This window comes from Equus asinus, chromosome 23 (assembly GCF_041296235.1).
Source record: "Equus asinus isolate D_3611 breed Donkey chromosome 23, EquAss-T2T_v2, whole genome shotgun sequence".
Classification (NCBI taxonomy): domain Eukaryota; kingdom Metazoa; phylum Chordata; class Mammalia; order Perissodactyla; family Equidae; genus Equus; species Equus asinus.
Genome location: NC_091812.1, coordinates 39,930,501 through 39,951,277, shown reverse-complemented (window position 1 = coordinate 39,951,277; position 20,777 = coordinate 39,930,501). Strand labels below are relative to the sequence as shown.

Here is a 20,777-nt window from a genome sequence, read left to right as displayed (position 1 = left end):
CTGGTGGCACTCTCTAGATAGCTCAGCCTTGCCTTGGCTCTCAACTGATGCTGAAGATTCCTCTAAGAGCCTGCCTTTCTTATGTCTAGTCCTGACCTGCGATGCCCACCTAAGTTATTTGCCATAGCAGACTCCACAGCAGGCCAACCTTCTGTGTGCCCTTTCAGAGACGCAGGAATTTTCCATCTTTCCCGCCTGGAAACCAAAGGCAGCTCAGGAAAACTAAACTTAGACCTACCTTCTGTGCAATCAGGCTGTGCCGCAAAGATCTTTGCTGTGGCTGCCCCTAGGTTGGTGTAGGAGCTCCCTCTGGAGCCCCAAATGTGGAATGAGGCAAAGCCCTCTGCCAGGGATGGTCCCATTCTGGCTAAAGCTCAGAGAGGGGAGACTAGGCCATTTCATACTCACCCCTAAATCTGTCTCCCTTCTCCTGCCCCACAATCCCCTAGGGCCATATGACAGTTAATTTTATGTGTCAACTTGACCGGGCTAAATGATGCTCAGATAGCTGGTAAAACATTGTTTCTGGGTTTGTCAGTGATGGTGTTTCTAGAAGAGATTAGCATTTGAATTGGTAAACTCAGTAAAGATGATTGCCCTCGCTGATGCCGGAGGGCATCGTCCAATCCATTACTAGTCTGAACAGAACAAAAAGGCAGAGAGAGAAGGCCAAATTTACTGTTTCCTTGAGCTGTGACATCTGTCTTCTCCTGCCCTCAGACATCAGACACCGGTGCTCCTGGTTCTTGGGCCTTTGGAGTTGGACTGGAGGTTACACCATTGGCTCCCCTGATTTTCAAGCCTTTGGGCTTGAACTGAATTACACCACTGACTTTCCTGGTCTCTGACTTGCAGATGGCAGATTGTGGGACTTCTCAGCCTCCATAATCATGTGAGCCAATTCCTATAATAAATCTCCTTTTATATATAATTATATATATTCCGTTGTTCTGTTTCTCTGGAGAACCCTGACTAAAACAGGAGGGACAACATTTAGACTTTCCACTTCCTCTAAGTCATATCCTCTTTCTTCCAAGTCCATAGCTGAACCTTAATGGTGGACAGAGTATGGGAGGAAAAAAAAATTGGTTTACCAGTGAGATGACTTAAATTGTAGGTAATCCAAAATGTTACCCCACCCCCCACATATGAACTGATTGAATTAGTAATTGGGTTATAGATTATTTTTGGTTTAAGTAAAAATGCAGTGTATGACTATTAATAAATTATTTCTTTTAGTCAAGAGGATAGTGTTATTCTTGTATTGACAGAAAGTAAGTTCTGACTCCTACTTATTGTAAAACTAAAAATAGAAATGTCTTCTTTACATTATCCTGCAAAAAGTAAAAACACAAGGGGTTTTCTGAGTGCTAAGGAAAACTAAAGTAAAGATTTTTTTTCTGTTATGGGTTAGAGCAGAAATGGAAGTAATCATGGAAAAAAAGTGTTTTCATTTAACCTTTCAAAAATATTAAATCTAATGATATATACTTGTAACAACTGGGAAGTTCCTCATTTGTCAGTGGTGAGAAAACAAATTTCTCAAAACAAATATCTTCAAGAGGACCATGGATAATAAAAATAAACTAATTAAATCATCTCTTTTTAAGCCATGAAGAATTTACAAAGCTATTTGGAACGACCACCTTTCTTCAAGCCCCATTTGCCTAAAAATGCTGAAAAGAAAGTGTTTCCTAAAAGAAAGTGTTTAGTTCTTTGCTGACCCACTCACAAATCCCCTTACCCCCAAACAAAAGGCCAGGAGAGTTAAATTTTCATGAAAACTTACTTTTAGGGCCAGCCCTGGTGGCCTAGTGGTTAAGTTCAGCTCCCTCTGCTTCAGCGGCCCAGGTTTGGTTCCCAGGCGCAGACCTATACAGCTCTCTTAGCGGCCATGCTATGCTGGTGGCCCACATACTAAAAAACAGAGAAAGATTGGCACAGATATTAGCTCAGGGTGAGTCTTCCTCAGCAAAATGAAAAAACTGACTTGTAGGTGTGATAAAAAAATATTGTAAATTCTTTTTCTCACCAAAAGAGCTTAACTTACATGAGGATTGAGTAGCATAAATTCTGTATTACACTTTCCTCCAGTTTATTCATTTCCTGTGTCTTACAACCTTCTCTACATTAGTATTCATCCTTCCCTTCCATTAATTCTGTGGCTTGGTGTGTATTCTCACACATCTGACGCTGATCACCAGAAATTCACTTACGCAGTCCTTTAGCATTTTATTTTATGTATATGTTAATATTCTTTTTTAATGAAAAATTTCAAACATATACAAAAATAAATAAACCCCCACTTTCCTATCACCTTGCTTTAACAATGATAACATGGTCATCTTGTTTCATCTATACTACCATCCACTTCCCACCACCACCTTCTTCCTCAAATTCTTTTAAAGCAAATTGTTTCAAGTATGTGTTGCTTTTGCCAGCATAACCCGCTGTTTAATGTTCCTTCCTTGAATTCTTCCTGCAATTTCCATCATATGATTTTCAGTTCCTATTCAGGAGTTTATTTCTACTTTTGAACTTACCGTGTATATCTAATAAATGATTCAATCTAGAAGGAATTCAGTGCATAGTAAGTGTGATGTCTACATACAAAAATCCAGAATGGAGCTAACAGGAAGAAGAAAACCCTCACAACATAGACAAGAAAAATGATACCACAGTGAGCCTTCTGTGTGTTGAAGAGAACCTATACTACTGTGTAGAAGAAATGTTTGGGGAATTGGTTGGCTAACAGGTCCTCAAAATCTTGCGGTTTTGTGTTATGTACTTTAAAACAGTAAAACCCGTAACCAATCACATTTTATATACTAGATCATAACATCTTAGTTAATGGACTTGAATTTTATCTACTGGAATTTGAAACTTTCCCTTAAGACTAAGACTATTACAACCTTCTGTGGTCACATCAGCCCTTTGTTCTCAAGCTTCCCTGAGATCATTTGTATTCTTGTTCAAGGAGCTGGCGTTACTCTTCCTTATTCTTAAAGCAATAGCACCACCCTGTGGTAAGACCTCACCCTAGCGCCTAGAACTTTTTACAGCTGTTCTTAACAGGCCAAGCAACTCTTTAGCAGTCTGATGCTGTTTGGGATGCCTTCTCAAATTAATGTTTTTAGATGCATATAATACAATACATGGTATTACAAAGGAAACAAATAATATGGAAATGTTGTAGCCAGGTGTCTGAGGACTCCAGTTAAGAAGCCACAATAGGAGACTAGGAATGTGAAATTATAGTTCCTTCAGAAGCAACTTTTCTCTATTATTCTTGTAATTAAGGATTGTTATTCCGATTGAGTTTGCAGACAGGCCTTCAGGAATCACATAATGGTTTTGGCTTAATCTCTATGAATATTTATATCCATAATATGTACTATTAGAAAGGAGAGGGTATTGGAGACAGAAGGGGAGTTTCTAGCCAATAAAAACGATGTGAACAGTGAAAAAATGTTGGGTTTTGTACCCAGGTCCTTTAAATACTTGAAATTTGGATACTCTCGCCAAGAAGAAAAGATAGATTTCACAGGGTACTCCTGAAAGTGTGGTCTTGCAATATAAGGGCTTACCCTGCATGCTTTTATGGGGCCTACAAAGTAGGGCAAACTGGAAAAGTAATGCTATTATATACAGCTCTGCTAGGGTAAATTTCACTCCGGAGGGCTCAAAATTAAGTTCCCTCAGAGGGCTAATGAAATAGCTGTAGGTACCACAAGAGGGCACCGTAAGGGCTGTTACCAGTCAGGAGACAGGTGGTTATTGGATTGCAGCCCCCTGAAATGGGGGCTCAAGGAAGAGGTGGGGGTATAGGAAGGAAGAAAATTAACATTGCAGATCTTAGAGTATAAGTAAATATCAATAATAAAACCCTACCTAATATTTCAGTCTCTCCTATCTCCTGGGTACACCGTCAATTGCACTTTCCAGCCCCCTTGTAGTGGGTGAGGCCAAATGATTGGCACTGGCCAATGAGCTGTCAGTGGGAGTGACATGTACCTCTTCTGAGTCAAACATTTAATCGTCAATGTGAGACCCTCTAGCATTCTCTTTCCCTTTGACATAAAGAAGGACAATAGTTAACATGGTAGCTACTCTGTCCGCCTGGGTCCCTGAGTAACTACAATGGACAGAGTTCCCCCGCGGACCCTCAGTGGACATGTACCATGATTGAAAAGTAAATCTCACTTTAAACCACAGATATTTGGGGATTCTTCATTACTGTAGCATGACATAATCCATCTTGACTATCACAGCCAGGTACTCAACTAAGTGCTTTAAGCGTTTTCATGTTCACTCCTCTCAACAGATTTATTCCTGTTTTTTCCCTTTTTCAGATGAGGAAACAGACTTAGAGAGTTTAAGGACTTACCCAAGGTTCATGAAACAGGGTAAGTCCTTTGACTCTATATGGTGTATAGAATAGTATATTGTATACAAAATTATATATATGTAATATATAATTACTATGTAATCCTACCTCTGAAGACCTGTTGGAAGCTGTATTTCGTGGTCCCAAAAGAGAAAGGAAAAATTCTTGGAAGCAGGAAGGCCAAAGAGAGGATTACTGAAACTAGTTTCTAGCCTATGGATCCTGATTTATTCTCAACATTTAGCAGATAAGATTTCTACCAACCTCTCCTCACTAATTTAAACTGGATTCCTCTGCTCTTTTCCCACAAACACTCCCTGGGTTTTGCAAGTCTTCTACCTGGATTCCTTGCCTCTAGCCTCTGCCTCCTCCTAGTCACACTGCCTCCCAAATTATCTTTTCAGTTAGTGGTTCTTAACTCTAGCTCCCCATCAGGACCACCAGTGGAGGTTTGCATATACACATGCATAGCTCAGTAGGGGCCTGGGGAAACGTATTTTTCTTGTTTGGCTACAACTAAGGACCATAATATGAGAGACTCTATTTCATGTTTTCACCCTATCAGGCCCCAGTTAACCTTTTCTAACTTATTGCTCATACAACCCTCTCCCCATGCCTCAGTTACAGTAGAGAAAGTATCTCTTGAATGAAACATTAAGGATATTTTTCTGTCTCCGGGCCTCTGCTCCAGTTGTTCCCTTTACCTGGAATTTCTTCCTCTTCCCCACAGGTAAAAGTTCTACTATCCTTCAAGTGCTACCTCCTCCATTTAGTCTCCTCGTGCTGCCCCAAGTCAGAATACATACTTGATTCCTTGGGCTCCACCTGTATTTGGCTGCATCTCTACCATGCTTTTGATTATTCTGCCTTTATTACGTTTATTTACACGTCTGTCTCCCCACTAGCCTGTCAACTCCAGAAGGGAGGACTCCGTATTTATTTTTTTCTTTTTTGCCCACTGTTATCTTATTTTAGTATTCCACAAAGCACCTCTCACAATGCTTGATATGTAGCAAGTACTTAATACTTTAAAATGCAATTTAAATTGATGAATTAAATATTTATTCACTCATTCCACAAATATTTATTTAGTGCCTATTATGAGCCAAGCACCAGAGATACAAACAGGCAAAAATCCCTCCTTTTGTGCAGCTTGCATTCTAGGGGGTAACACGAACAATAAATGTGATAAATAATTATATATGTAGTATGTTAGAAGATGCTAAGTGCTAAGGAGAAACACCAAGCAGAAGTGGTAGATGAGTATCTATTTGAGTGATTTGTATGCAGATTAAAGTTTGAGGAGCAATATTCCTTATAGGGATTCTCTTCAAAATGATAAATGGAGGTACATGTCAGACCCCAAACCAGCTCTTTATGGGAAGCAGGGAGATTCCAGACCAGTTTCTTAGAGGTTCAGAACCAAATGCTAACATCACACAGGAACAAACTTACAATGGAATCAAAGCACTTCCTAAGAATTTTTCCTCTTATTTTTAGACAAGGGTGTGTGTATATATGCTGCCTGTGTTTGTGTGTGTGTGTGTGTGTGTGTGTGCTTATGCGTTTTGATGTGTGATTAGAAGGGGGGAACTAAACTCGGTTTTGTTTCGCTTTGTTTTTTAGCATCTGTAACGTTAGGCATTGCACTACTGTAGCAGGATTAAATCTACTCCACAAATAAGGATCTAACAGAAAGATTACATTTGTATTTAATCAAATTAAATTAGTTTCTACTTCAAAAATATATGTACTACTTTTTTTAATCAGGAGGAAAATAAATTTCCAAAAGTCTGTATGTCCCATATTGCTCAGTCATTATTTAGCCTCTCTCCCTGTAACAGACATCTGGAGCCCCACTTCAGGTCCTCTAATCTTCAGCTCCCATGCCCGTGATGGCTGTGGCAAACAGGTCCCTGCAGGTTTCCTCCCTCTTTGCACTGACAGCACTTCACCTCAAGCCTGTGCCTTGTTTCTTTCACTTCCTGCCTCCGGGCTTCTCTGGTTCCTTTCTGTGAGTGCCCATAGGTGCCTGCTCAGCACTTGCACATGTGCAAACCCAAGAGGTTCATGTCCCAACCAGTGGGAGGCAGGAGCAGATGAATAAATGCTTCTCTCTCTTGCTCCTAGTCCCTTGGGTGGACAATTTTGATTTGAGCTCATGCCAATAAGCAACTCAATAATGCAACCTTGTTTTGACTTTCCCTCATTCCCTTTCCCATACTTCTACTCCAAAGGATTACTTTCCAAATAAATTACCTACATCCAAGCCCTTGTCTCAAGCTGTGATTTCAAGGAAATACAGGCAAAGACATGCTCCTGTCCAACTGAGTTACACATAAGGCCCAATGGGTCTTATAAAGAGCAAAATAGTTGAAGAAACCTTGCCAGGCATTGGTGCTCACTTTGAGCCACCACTTGAGATGTTTATTACCCAAGCCCAAGTTGTCCCTTGGAAGTACGCAGTCACCATACTACCTCCTTTTGGGCACAGCGATATTTACCAGGGCTGGGAGCCCCAGTATTAGCATTCATCTCACCTCTATACCACATACCTGTGGAGAGCTGGCCTCCAAATAACAGCAGTTCCCCATCCTCATGGAACATCCTTCATCCTCTCCATGAACTTGGGAGAAATGCCCACTTCCTCTCTGTTCCTATTTCTTTCCCGGTAAGGGCACCGTCTCTCCCTGCGCCCATACCTAAAACAATCTCCCTGATAAGTTTAAGCTTTCACAAAAGAGTCTTGCTTACTCAATGTTATTCTATTTCTTGTTGGCATCTCCCCAAATGTCTTGCTCTGTAGAATTTATCTTCACAGGAAGATTGCATTGACTAGAACTACTTCAAGAAATTAACTAGTGTTGTTCTAGATTTATCTTTTTTTTTTTTTTTTTGAGGAAGACTGGCTCTGAGCTAACATCTGTTGCCAATCTTCCTGTTTGTTTTTTCTTTTTTCTCCCCAAAGCCCCAGTACATAGTTGTATATCCTAGGTGTCTGTCATTCTAGTTCTTCTATGTGAGATGCCACCACAGAATGGCTTGATGAGCAGTGCGTAGGTCTGTGCCCAGGATCCGAAGTGGCAAACTCTGGGCTGCCAAAGCAGAGCACGTGAACTTAACCACTCAGCAACGAGGCCAGCTTCCTAGATTTATCTTGACATATAGTACATATAAGGAGGAAAGTCACTTACATTCTGAGTCAATTATGGAATTTCTGCAATTGCAACTTATCACAGATACGAAAACAGAACCTGGAGATCTCTCCCACCAGCTGGCAGGAGATTTTAGTTTAGTTTTCAGCAGCTGGCAAAATGTAGTTTTATGAGCTGTCCAGATCTTCTCTGAGTCTGAATGGCTGTTAATGGACAGATGCAAACACTACAGCTAGTTGATATCTCTCACCACAGAAGCAGCAGAACCAGATACCACTAACCCTCGAGTGCTGGCTCTGTTTTAAGCTGTGAGGCCTATGGAGCAGCTGTGAGCTGTGCTGGGAGGAGCCAGGTAGGACTTTTGCTGGCTCTGAAGCTTCAAGTCACTGTAGAATAGGCTCTAGATGATCTCTGTGGAGATGGAGACATGCTCAGAAACCTATGGCCTTTACTAGACCATCACTTCACATTCCCCATTTTTTATACAAGTAATGCAAGAATACATTGGTATCAAAAAAAAAACAATTCAAATAAGAGGGGCTGGCCCGGCGGTGTAGTGGTTGAGTTCCTGTGCTCTGCTTCAGCACCCTAGGGTTCACAGGTTCAGATCCTGGGCATAGACCTATACACTGCACATCAAGCCATAATGTGGTGGCGTCCCACGTACGAAATAGAGGAAGATTGGCACAGATGTTAGCTCAGGGCCAGTCTTCCTCAACAACAAAAAAATTCAAATAATATAGAAATATATACAGTAAAAAGTAAAAGTCCTTTCCCCAACCTCAAACGCACTCCCCTCCTAGAAGTAACCATTATAAAAAATTGGTATATATACAGTACATTTTTCTGCATGTGTTTTACGCATACATATGGGTGTTTTTTTTAAACATGGAATTGAACCAATGATATTGAACCCTGCCTTTTTCACTTTAGAGTATGAATTGGTGGATTGTTACCACTGTGGTTTCCTGGTTTCTAACCTCAACAGGAGAAAACTTTTGCAATTCTGTTTCTTTTTAATCCTTATGTTTATCTTTGTTCAGCTCCTTTACTCCTCACTCCCATGGCTCCTCCAAAATGTTTGACTCTTTCTTCAAACCCTTACTCCCTCACCTACAGTCAATGGCTTCACCAAAAAAAGAGAGGATATCAGTTTTAAAAATTCCCTTTAACTACTGCCTACCTATCACCTCAACTGCAAGCTTACCACACATGCCTTCTCTTCCAGGCTCTCCTTCCTTTTCAATAGAAGTGTCTGTTCTCTTCTTCAAGACCTATCCTCTCTACTTGTTCTCTGAATGTTCACACCAGGGACAGCTTGAGAGCCAAAAGGACTAAGTTCCAGTCTTGTTCTGCATTTTCTAGCTGTATGACCTCAGACAAGTTACTTGACTTCTCTGAGCCTAGGAAAGGTTCTGTACACATTGTCAATGGATGACTTGTATTGACACTAATCTAAAACGGTTTTTTTTTTATCATTCTCTAAAAGTACTCATTGATCCAGTCATTTTTCTATCTTTAAGATTTTCATGAATGTTGTTGACACATCATTTTCTCCATTTTTACAAAAATGCTTAAGTAAAGTCCAAGTAAATGCCACAAACTTAGAATGTTGTGTTAAATTGCTAAGTAAATTAACATCTTTAAAATAAATCAGAAATCTAAGAAACTTTACAGGAAAACAAAAAGAAGCCAACGGACATAGAGTTATGCTTTTATACAAAGCTTATGTAGTATGTACACATTGCATGTCCTCTTTTTTCCACATAAGCATTTCAACATGTATTAAAATATCATGGTCTATTCAACAATTATTCTACCCATTGTTGAGTTATTGTCCATTTTTTCAGTACTCTGACATACGTCCATTGCAAATAACATGCACCTCATTTTTGTTTTCTTTTGTAACATCTACTTAAGATCTATTGCTCACAGTGGAATTGCTGCATCAAAGACTTTTGTAACCACCATTCTGGATCCTCAGCTAAGTCATCAGGGGCCACTAGCAACAGATCACTTACCAACAGTCCACCAATGTTGTGTTGCTGGTGTGACTTATCTTGGGTAATTAAGGAGAGATGTGATTGTGCCTCTAATTTGCTTTGCTTTAATTACTACCAAAATGGGGAATTTTTTCCTGTCAAGATTATAGTCTATATTTCTTCATTGGTAAACCACCTGCTCTGGCCGTTTATCAAATAGGATATAAATCTTTTGTACTTTTTAGTCTATGATTTTTCAAATAATTTCACTGTTACCATGTAGTCACATCTGTAAATTGTCCTAAAAGGGTCTTAACGGTATTGATCTTATACATTTGTATGAATATATTTGCATAAATTAGCACATTGAGGATAATAATATTTCCATATTTTAAAATCTCTTTTTTTGTTAAACTACCTTTCTAATCCTTGGTTTTAATAATTTCTGTTTTTTCTCTTTTCAAAACTAATAGATTCTATGAGTTCATGTAAAGATCCTAGCATGAAACAGAAAATATATTTAGAAAGTGTTACTCAAGAGATTGTACTGAAAGGATTATTTACAAAGACTCAGGCAAGGTTAAGAGAACACAACAAAGTACAGGGACTAAGAACAATTATACACTTATACCATCTTTAAGCCTAAAAAGGAAATGGGAGAAAATGAGCCTAGAGTTTCTAACATGGAAGAAAGTACCCCTTATGAGAACTGTAACTATAAATGCATCTAGTACCAGTGGGGAGAGAACAGGGTGGGGAGAGGGGACTAAATACTCTAGCCCCTCTTCCTAATCTTTTGCCGATGCCTCTCATTGGCCAATCCAACTAGAACCTGGAGAGAAAGGGAGCCTGTGTGAGGCAGCCTGTAGATGTCAGCCTCCAGCTACAGAAAAGGGCAGAGAATGTAATGAGGGAAGGGTGTGATGGAGAACAAGCAGCACATAATGATACTCATGGTCTTTCATTTTTCTGCACATCTTCTGAGCGAAGACATTCTGGACTACTTTATCAAGGATGTTTGTGTAGTGGATAGTAGAAGATAGAGAGAATGTCTCCCTCTGGAGCAAAGGGCAAGCATGATTACTGTCCAGAATAAAGAGATAATGTCTCCCTCTGGAGGAAAAGCAGTTAGGCTTATTGACTACAATAAAAGTTTCAAGTATCTAAGCTCAGTGTTTCTCTCCTATAATATAATCCACAGTGTGTGCAGCTGTCATCTATCCCTCTTTGCATCACGCTGTAGGAATTGGGGTTTGGGAACTGGTGAAAAATGCCAGTACTCTGACTACTGCTATTGCTGTAAGTAATAAACTATTTTTTCTCTCTGATGCAGGAGTCTCATATCTTTTACCATCATCCATGAAACTATGGCAGACTAACTTATTAGCTTTGAAGTAGGGTAAAATTTCAGACCCCCCTTCACAGCTCTTGACAACTCAAAAAAGAGAAAGTCAAACAGGTGCCAGCCTGGTGATGTAATGGTTAAGTTCATGTGCTCCGCTTCAGTGGCTCAGGGTTCATGGGTTCAGAGGTCAGGCACAGATCTATGCACTGCTCATCAAGTCATGCTGTGGTGACCTCCCACATACAAAAAAATAGAAGAAGATTGGAATAGATGTTAGCTCAGTGGCAATCTTCCTCAAGCAAAAAGAGGAAGATTGGCAACAGATGTTAGCTCAGGGCCAATCTTCCTAACAGGAAAAAAAAAAAAGAAAAGAAAGCCAAACAGAACATAATGAGACAACCATATTTGGCACCATCAGAGGTAGTTATTACACAACTCCCTTACTCCAAAAATTGATAAAGAGAAAGAATTAAACACTCCTTCACAGTGACCAAATAGCCTCAGATAATGAGGTAGAACTCTTCAATACAGAAAAATGCCAGGGGCCGGCCTGGTGGCACAGTGGTTAAGTGCACACCTTCTGCTTTGGCAGCCCGGGGTTTGCCGGTTCGGATCCCGGTTGTGGACATTGCACCGCTTGGCACGCCATGCTGTGGTAGGCATCCCACATGTAAAGTAGAGGAAGATGGGCACGATGTTAGCTCAGGGCCAGTCTTCCTCAGCCAAAAGAGGATTGGCATCAGTTAGTTCAGGGCTAATCTTCCTCAAAAAAAAAAAACAAAACAGAAAAATTCCAGCTTATAAACATAGAAGAGATGATGGAGTTAGAAAAATAATTACCTTTCTCCTGCTCCTGGATGAAACAACTGATTCAGACAAGAACAATTTGCAGGCAGTCAAAGTATCACCCCACAGGTAACTTATTGGTCTCAAGAGGAAAAACAAAATGGAGAGATCAGGCAGCCACTACTTAAAGCTTAGTAACAATAATCGTAGGACAACCACATATTATGTGCATCTTGATATAATGCATATGAAGTACATAGCATCACTTATAAAGGATTCTTGTCAAGAATGTTTAACTCGAATCTAATTTACCTTTACAGCTAATGTGTTTTAGCAAATCATATTTTTCCAAAACTTAAAAATTGATTGAAAGTTAGGATAATCAACTATCTCCCTTTGCCTGGGACTGTCCCAGGATCCAAAGTCCTGCATTCCAAGAAAACCCAGTGTTGGGCAAATCAGGACAGTTGGTCACGATATTGCAAGTTTAACCAATTACACCCTTCATAATTCTAATACATCATATTTTCCTAAATCTTGTAGAAGTAGACATACAATAATAAATTAGACATATAACAATACAATGGCTGCAAAAGAGATTAGTACACGAATGCCAGTTTTATACTAACAAAAGTTCTAATTCAATGGATAAATAATTTATTCTTCATTACCTCATTATTACTTCTTCCTAGATATACAATTTCCTCAACTTACCTAGAAAGTCAAGGTTATTTCTCACACCAGCTAAAGATGCAGATAAAACTGTTTTGGTGGGGGCTGGCCTTGTGGCCGAGTGGCTAAGTTTGCGCGCTCCACTTCATTGGCCCAGGGTTTTGCCGGTTCAGATCCTGGGCGTAGACATGGCACCGCTCATCAAGCCATGCTGAGGTGGAGTCCCACATAGCACAACCAGAAGGGCCTGCAACTAGTATATACAACTATGTACTGGGCGGTTTTGGGGAGAAGAAGAAGGGGAAAAAAAGATTAACAACAGATGATAGCTCAGGTGCAAATCCTTAAGGAAAAAAAATTGTTTTGGCAACTTCCAAGATGATGTTACCAAGTACACTGCACAATTGAACAGGTCCTTTTTGTAGTTTACATTTTGTCTGTTACACAAGAAACTGTCCAAAACATTATCTCTAATTAACCAGATATATTTTCCTTTTTTTAACCCTAATATTATTAGAGGTAGTAGTAGTAATACCAAAGAGATAATTTTCTGAGTGTTTTATCTTTACAAGAGAGTTTAATATGTCTGCTTTGTCTTTTTTCTTAAAATTACAGCTAATATAATTTATAATTGATTGTTTGGAGTAGGGCCCAATCTGCTTCCTACTTTGGTTCTTTTCTCATTCTCCACAACCACTGCCCCTGGGCATTGCTTCTCCTGGGCTCTCCCTAACCTTGGGAGTAGGGGCCAAACATTCTAATTTTAGGAGAACACAAAATGACATCAAATTTCTGGATGGTTAATATCCTCTACCAATCACTATCATAATTTTCCTCTGCATCAGCTATTTTATTTGCATTTAATTTTTTAAAAATCTATCTGTATTCACCTGTATTTGTTATGAGAATCAAATCTATTAATACTTGCAAGTACTATGTAAATATTCTCACCCATCTGGAGAAGCCAGTCGAGTACTCACCTTGTGAGCTTTCTGTTCCCTCCAATTCATTACATTTTTATGTAGTTTTAGGTATTCTGAATCACTGCCATGTAATTCTTAAAGATGGTAAGAGTGTTCTGCTACTGTACTTAATATGCCTGGAAGTAAGAGGCAATATGCCAGGAAATACACAAAATCTCAGGTTAAACTTGGCTGGTCTTCCTGGCATAAGCTAAAGAGTTCCAGACTAGATTGTAAATTTCATGAAGGTAGGCATTCTGCCTGATTTATTAACTATTGTATCTCCAATGCCCCAGCACAGTGCCTGAAACGTAGTGGGTACTCAATAAATATTTGTTGAATAAGTGAATGAAGTAGAAGGCTAGGACAGAAAACAATTTCATATGAAAAAACTTGAAAATATTATCAATTGGAACATCATATTCACATAAAAATTTTAAGTTTAAACATAAGCTACTCCAGGTTACAGCCCCAGATGTCAGGAATATCTTTCTCCTCAGCTATGTTTTGGGAAAAGGTCTGGGTGGAGTGGAAAAGCTGAGATATTATTCTAAATCAATAAGTTTACATTGAAAAGAAATAAGAAATTTGCTTTTAGTTTTTTCTAGCCCAGTATTTAATTTTTCAATGCACAGTATGTATAGATTTCAAAAAGTTCCTAATTATACTCAAATTTCACAAATTTGTAGGGGCTTTAAGTAGGTTAAAACTATCTTAAATTTACCGTAGACTAGAGAGGGATTTCTAAAAATTAAAATGTTCAGTGATTTGTCAGAATCTCATTATATATGTCTAAATATATATATATATATTTAGAATCTTATATAAGATTTTAGAAGCTTATTATATATTCTTCACAATAAAGCCAGAAAAAAAAGTCCCAGGTTAATAAATTGGATTATGAATATTTTCTATTTACTTTAAAGCCAGAATTAGATCTCTTACAGAAGATTATCTCATAACAAAAAGAGATATTACTAGAATGAATGAACAATGAATATCTTCACTAGACATTTTCACTGGGGGTACAGAGGGGATTTTATGTCTCTTCTGTCTCTTTTATGCTGTAACAATCCTCTTTACCTTTTTGGATGAGAAATTGGGTCATTTTTCAAAAAGAACAAAAATGATGGAAGACTATAACTACCTAGGCTCAAGATTTACTATAAAGCTACAGTAATGAAGACAGTTGGTATGGCAGTGGAGTAAGGATAGACACATAGATTAATGGAACAAAATAGTTCAGAAATAGGACTACATATATATGGTCAATTGATATTCAACAAAAGTGTCAAGGTAATTCAATGGGGTAAAAGTGGAACAACTGTAAATCCACATGCAAAAGGTAATGACCCTCAACCCATGCCTCACACCATATACAAAAATCAAATGTAAAACATAAAACTATAAAACTTATAGAAGAGAATATTAGAGAAAATCTTTGTGACCTTGAGTTAGGTAAAGATTTCTTAAATAGGACCTAAAAGGCACAAACCTTAAAATAAAAAAATTGATGAACTGAACTGCCTCAAACTTGAAAACTTTTGATTTTCTAACTAAAGACATAGTTAAGAAAAAGAAAAGGAGAAAATATTTTAAAACATATATCTGATAAAGGACTTATATCCAGAATATATAAAGAACTCTTAAAACTCAATAATGCAAGGACAAAAACTAGATCTTTAAAAATGGGCAAAAGGGGGCCAGCTCCGTGGCCGAGTGGTTAAGTTCACGCGCTCCGCTGCGGCGGCCCAGGGTTTGGATCCTGGGCGTGGACATGGCACTGCTCGTCAGGCTACGTTGAGGCGGTGTCCCACATCCCACAACTAGAAGGACCTGCAACTAAGATATACAACTGTGTACAGGAGGGGTTTGGGGAGATAAAGCAGAAAAAAAAAATGGGCAAAAGATTTGAATAAACACCTCACCAAAGAAGATACACAAATGGCAAAAAAGCACATGAAAAGATGCTCAATACTGTTAGTCCTTAGGGAAATGCAAACTAAAATCACAATCAGATACCACAACATACTCACTAGAATGACTAAAATTTAAAAGACTGACAATCCCAAGTGCTGACAAGATGGGAAGCAACTGGCACTTTCATACATTGCTATTGGAATGCAAAATGGTATGTCCACTTTGGAAAGTATTTGGCGGTTTCATATAAACCTACACTTAGCATTTGACCAAGCCATTCCACTGCTAGTGTTTGTCAAGAGAAACGAAAACATATTTTTATAGAAAAACTTGTCCTCATATGTTCATAGGAGCTTTATTCATAATAGCCTAAAACTGGGAAACCCCAAATGTCTATCAATTGGTGAATGCATAAACAAATTGTGGTGGATTCATATGATGGAATACTACTATATTTATATGATGGAATAAAAAGGAACAAACATGCAACAGAATGGATGAATGTCAGAAGCAGTGTGCTAAGATAAAGCCGCCAGACACAGAAAGCCACATGCTGAATGATTCCATTTACATGAAATGCTACATGAGACAAAGCTATAGCAACAGAAATCAGATCAGTGGTTGCTTAGAGCCAGAAGTGGGGAAAGGAGATTGTCTACTGAGGGACCCAAGGGAACTTTTAGGGGTAATGAAAATATTCTATATATATGATTGTAGTCATGGTTACTTGACTGTAATCTAATTATATACTTAAAATTGGTGAATTTTATTACATATAAATTATATGTCAATAAACATGATATAAAATAAATATACCTCATAGGTGATGCAGTGTACTTCCTATTGTATCACTGAATGCCTGGTATATAAGTCAAGGTCCAGTTGGGAAAACAAACCACATTAAGTACTTCAAGAGGAGATTTGATTTAAAGGATTGGTTACACAGGTGTGAGAGACCTGAAAGAGTAAATAAATAGCACCAAGGTAATCAAAATGTGATAACTGAGGGGCCAGCCTGGTGGCATAGCAGTTGGGTTCACGTGCTCTGCTTTGGTGGCCTGGGGTTCACAGGCTTGGATCCCAGGCGCAGACCTAGTACAAGTCATCAAGCCACACTGTGGCGGCATCCCACATAAAATAGAGGAAGAGTAGCACAGACGTTAGCTCAGCAACAGCCTTCCTCAAGCAAAAAGAGGAAGACTGGCAACAGATATTAGCTCAGGGCCAATCTTCCTCAATAAATAAAAATGATGATAACTGAAGGAACTGTTACCATGCCTGAGGGAAGCTGAGGGAACAAAATGGAACTGGTATCTTTAAACTCAAAGGAGGGACCTCCCAGAGCTGTGGGTGAAACCTCTGAGTAAGGGGTGCCCCCAAGCTACCGCTGCACTGTCTGCAGAGATGAGACATTGGGTTTTTTGAGTGTTGCAAGAGGAAGGAAATTGCTGCCACCAAGAGGAAAGGCCATTGCTGGGACAATCCAGACAATAAAAGGAACAACAGGAAGGATTAACCCCTTTTCTATCCTCCAATCTCTAGTGGCTCCTTACTGGTAAAACCTACCAGTGACCCAGCTATGAAAAGAGAAATTCTGTTTCCGGAGCCTAACCTCAGTATCAGAGAATAAATTATAGGAAGTATGGATGTGGAGCTGAAAGACAACAGGCAAATGACACCTCTGGTTTATCCTACTTTTAATAGTAAGACTAATTAGTAATTTCAGGTGGTTTCAGCTTAATCCTTCTATTATTAAATTCCCAATCAATGTTTCATTTAATGATTTTAGCATCCATTGGTTACTATTACCTAGATTCAATATTTCTTTTGAGATTATGACACAGCAATTTTCTAATTTTAGCATTTCTTTGTGCACTTATTAGCTGAAATTCTATAAAGAAGAATGTACCCTCATCAACTATGTGGTTATCCTGCACAGTTTGTACAGGAAAGATAAGAAAAATCTTGATTATTTCTCTTTATCAATTTTCAGAGTTGGTGACCTAGCAACCTCCAAAAATGATTAATGAGCTAGTGGCTTTTGTTAATTGTAGAAAATCATCCCTTTTGTTTATATTTGATGTTTTTTAACCCATTGTAGGCATTATTCTTTTTGATATTCAGATTGTCCCATTTTAGGCCAGTGAGAGACTTCATGGTATTTTTTGTTTTCTGTATTTTTATTTATTTTGGATTATTCTTGTAAAAATGTCAAGTATGTACAATGTAATTCTATCCTCCTCATTTGACTCTAAATCTCTCAGATCTTGGAAGAAATTTGCAACTTATTTTGCACTTTCCTCACTTAGTAAGCTGCTAATAAACACTTGAATTGTGTAGTATTGAGCCACATTATGGAAATATTCTTAAATGGCTCTCGACAGTGCAAACAATTTTAAAAGCCAATTTTAATTACAAAATTTAATAGAATTGTTCAACTCTAATGAAGTCTGCAAGTCCAGTCTTGAAATCTAGGGTATTATGTGTGTTCCTTGGGGGAAAACAAGAAAGGAAATAACAATGCAAAAAGTAAAAAGAACAGAATTATGTAATCGAGAGAGGAAGTACCTTAAGATTTTAAATCAGTGTATGTTTTTCTAAAAATAAAAGATCACACATAATTTTTCTAAAATGGTCAGTTTAGCTCCTACTGTTAAAATGATTGTCACTATAGCATTTAGAGAACAAAATATGGACCCTGGGAATCACCTTCTTGGGGAAACCTCTTATTCCTCCAGAAAGAGTTAGTAGTCTTTTGGTCTGCATTAATACTGTTGTTTATTCATATATAGGTAAATAAATAGGTAAATTGCAGTACCTCCAACCAGATGCCCAGGCCAAAACTTGGGGAAATTTCCTAAGCTTCTCCTTCCCCTCTAAGTGCTATACAACTTCTTAAAACCTCACTAATCCTTGCCCTCTTTTCTTTTCCTCCACCACTGCTATGGTTTAGACTTTCAGCTTAACTGAACTAGGTTATTGGCTTCCTAAATGCCCCATCTTCACACTATTATCAAAAAAAATCTTTCTAAAAATTTATTATTTCACAGCCCTTGATTAAAATCCTTAAACAGCTCATCATTACCTTTAAGGAAAAAAACCCCAATAACACAGAGTATCAGACCCTTCAGGATCTGGCCTCTATTTAACTTTCTGTCTTCCTCTTTCCTGCCTCCTGTGTCATCCCCAGGCCCCCTCAAGTCCCATACCCAATGCTCCAGCAATTCTGAAATACTGGCAGAATTCTTACCACACTAGGCTCTAACACCTCTCTGCATTTGAAAAAAGCTGTTCCATGTACTTAGAACAACCTTCTTCTCTTTCTTCAAATAGCTAATGAAGATTCATCCTTCAAAAGTCAGCCCTGATATCACCTCCTCTGGGAAGCCTTACCTGATTTCTCCCACACCCAGATTAGATCAGCTGTCTCCATAACCCCATATGGTTCCATGAGAGACTCACCGTCACCACAGTGATCACTACACTATGTGACATTTACTGTCTCTTATGAGCATCCTTACGTATTTAATCTTTGCCCCTAGCATCCAGCACCATGTTTGAGTATACCCTCAATGAATGTTTGCTGAGAGAATAAATGAATAATTGCAAAATCCAGCATTTTCCAAGCATTTTTTCAAAGTAGTTGTACCAATTTACATATATCAAAAATGTAACTGATACCCTGTTGTTCCACATCCTCACCAACCCTTGATATTGACAGACTTTTAAATTTAAAACATTGTGGTGGGTCTGTTGTAGTATTTTGTAGTTTTTAATGTCTTAAATATGCTAATAGATACAGTTTTAAGAAGAACCTTTCACCTCTCATATACTTATTAACATTTCCTGAAACAGCAAATGCAAAGGCTCTGCAGTTAGATTATTTCAAGGAACAGTAAGAAAACCAGAGAATCTGGTGCAAGATGCAAAACTATAGTCATGATCTTGGAATAAGAACCAGAATTGATCTCATCAGTAGTTCTCAAATTTTGGTATTTATATGAAAATCCAGTGTGCTTGTTAAAATTGAACATTCTTGGGTTGCATTCCCCAGAATTCTGATTCACTAGTTCAGACTTTGAGCCCTAATATCTACATTTAAAAAAAAGTATCTCAAGTGATTCTGATGAAGTTGGTTATCAGTCCACAGAAAGAAACAGTGTTTAGAGAGTAACATTTCTTCCTAAATGAGAATAGTATTACATATTACAATGTAATTTATGAGACTAACTACTTAGTCTATCATTTCATTAATGCAAAAGCTGTGATTTTCTATCTTTGTGGGTATATGCAGCAGCATTTTACAAAATTAAAATTAAGCCCGAACTACAACTAGAATATACAACTATGTACTGGGGGACTTTGGGGAGAAGAAGAAGAAGAAGAAAAAAGATTGGCAACAGATGTTAGCTCAGGACCAATCTTCAAAAACAAAAAAATTAAGCTCACTTGGAGAAGTTTAAGACTGACTTTGCAATAAGTAAGTTAAGACCAACTTTGCACTAAGTAAAGGCCTCTAATCATGTTGCAAAGCCAAGAGTAATTATGGGGAAGTGCTATGGTGAAAGATCACTGGTGTTGCCTTCACAACAGGTGGATTTAGACAGCTGTGTCATCTTAGGCAAATCCCTTAACCTCCCTGAGTTTCCATTTCTCACATAAAATTAGTATTATATCTATCTTACCAACTTTGCAAACCTGTATAATGGTCAAAATGACAGAATGGCAAAGTGCTAATACAAAAGTAAGATCTAATCACTGTTAGAGATCTTAGAAGATCTAATCATTCAATCCTTGTTTTTGATTGACAAAACTGCCTAATTAAAGAAACAATATTTATCCTCAGGGGCATTTGTTTCTTGAAATAATCTCAGCATCTTCCTACCAAAAGGAAGACTGTAAAAGGATTTTACCGTTTAGACAACATGCAAGGAAAACCTTGAGTGATATGACCAAGGATACAAAATTAATTTAGAGATAAGACCAAGATTCAAGTCTTCTGATTACTAGGCTAGGTACACCTTCCACTATACTTTATTCAGTTGTCTTTCTCATTCTTTATTTTAATCCACAGGTCAGGTGATTCTGACACACATCAGAGTTTGAACATCACTGCTCTACTGCATTAGGTGTGGTAGTGGGGTGGTAATCATTGTCTTTATCTTTTATTGCACTTATTTGATAAAAAGCTTTATTGAGGTATTATGCATATATCATACAATTCACCAGTCTAAATTGTACAAATCAATTGTACTAGTCAATGCAGACTATTTTAGTATAATCACAGAATTGTGCAACAATCACCACAATCAATTTTAGAACATTCTCATCACCCAAAAAGAAACTGCCTGACAGCATTCTCCATTCTCCCCTCCCCCCAGCCTCTGGCAACCACTAATGTACTTTCCCTATAGACTTGCCTATTCAAGACCTTTCATATATATGGAATGATACAATACGTGGCCTTTTGTGGTGGGCTGTTTTCACTTAGCGAGATTTCAAGATGTACTTACTGTTTTAAAATTGTCAGGGTAACAATAGAGAGAGTATAGGAATAAAGAAACGGAG

At 38.2% G+C, this 20,777-nt stretch overlaps 1 protein-coding gene across 4 annotated transcripts in view; it reads right to left on the bottom strand.

The window, feature by feature from the left end:
* Positions 1-20,777, bottom strand: part of IL33 (interleukin 33) — a 160,737-nt gene that overhangs the window by 139,722 nt on the left and 238 nt on the right. For all 4 annotated transcript variants that reach the window (XM_070495370.1, XM_070495374.1, XM_044756748.2 and 1 more), the window contains exon 2: positions 1,790-1,917. The gene's annotated coding sequence lies outside the window, so the exon portion shown is untranslated. The remainder of the gene's footprint in view (positions 1-1,789; positions 1,918-20,777) is intronic.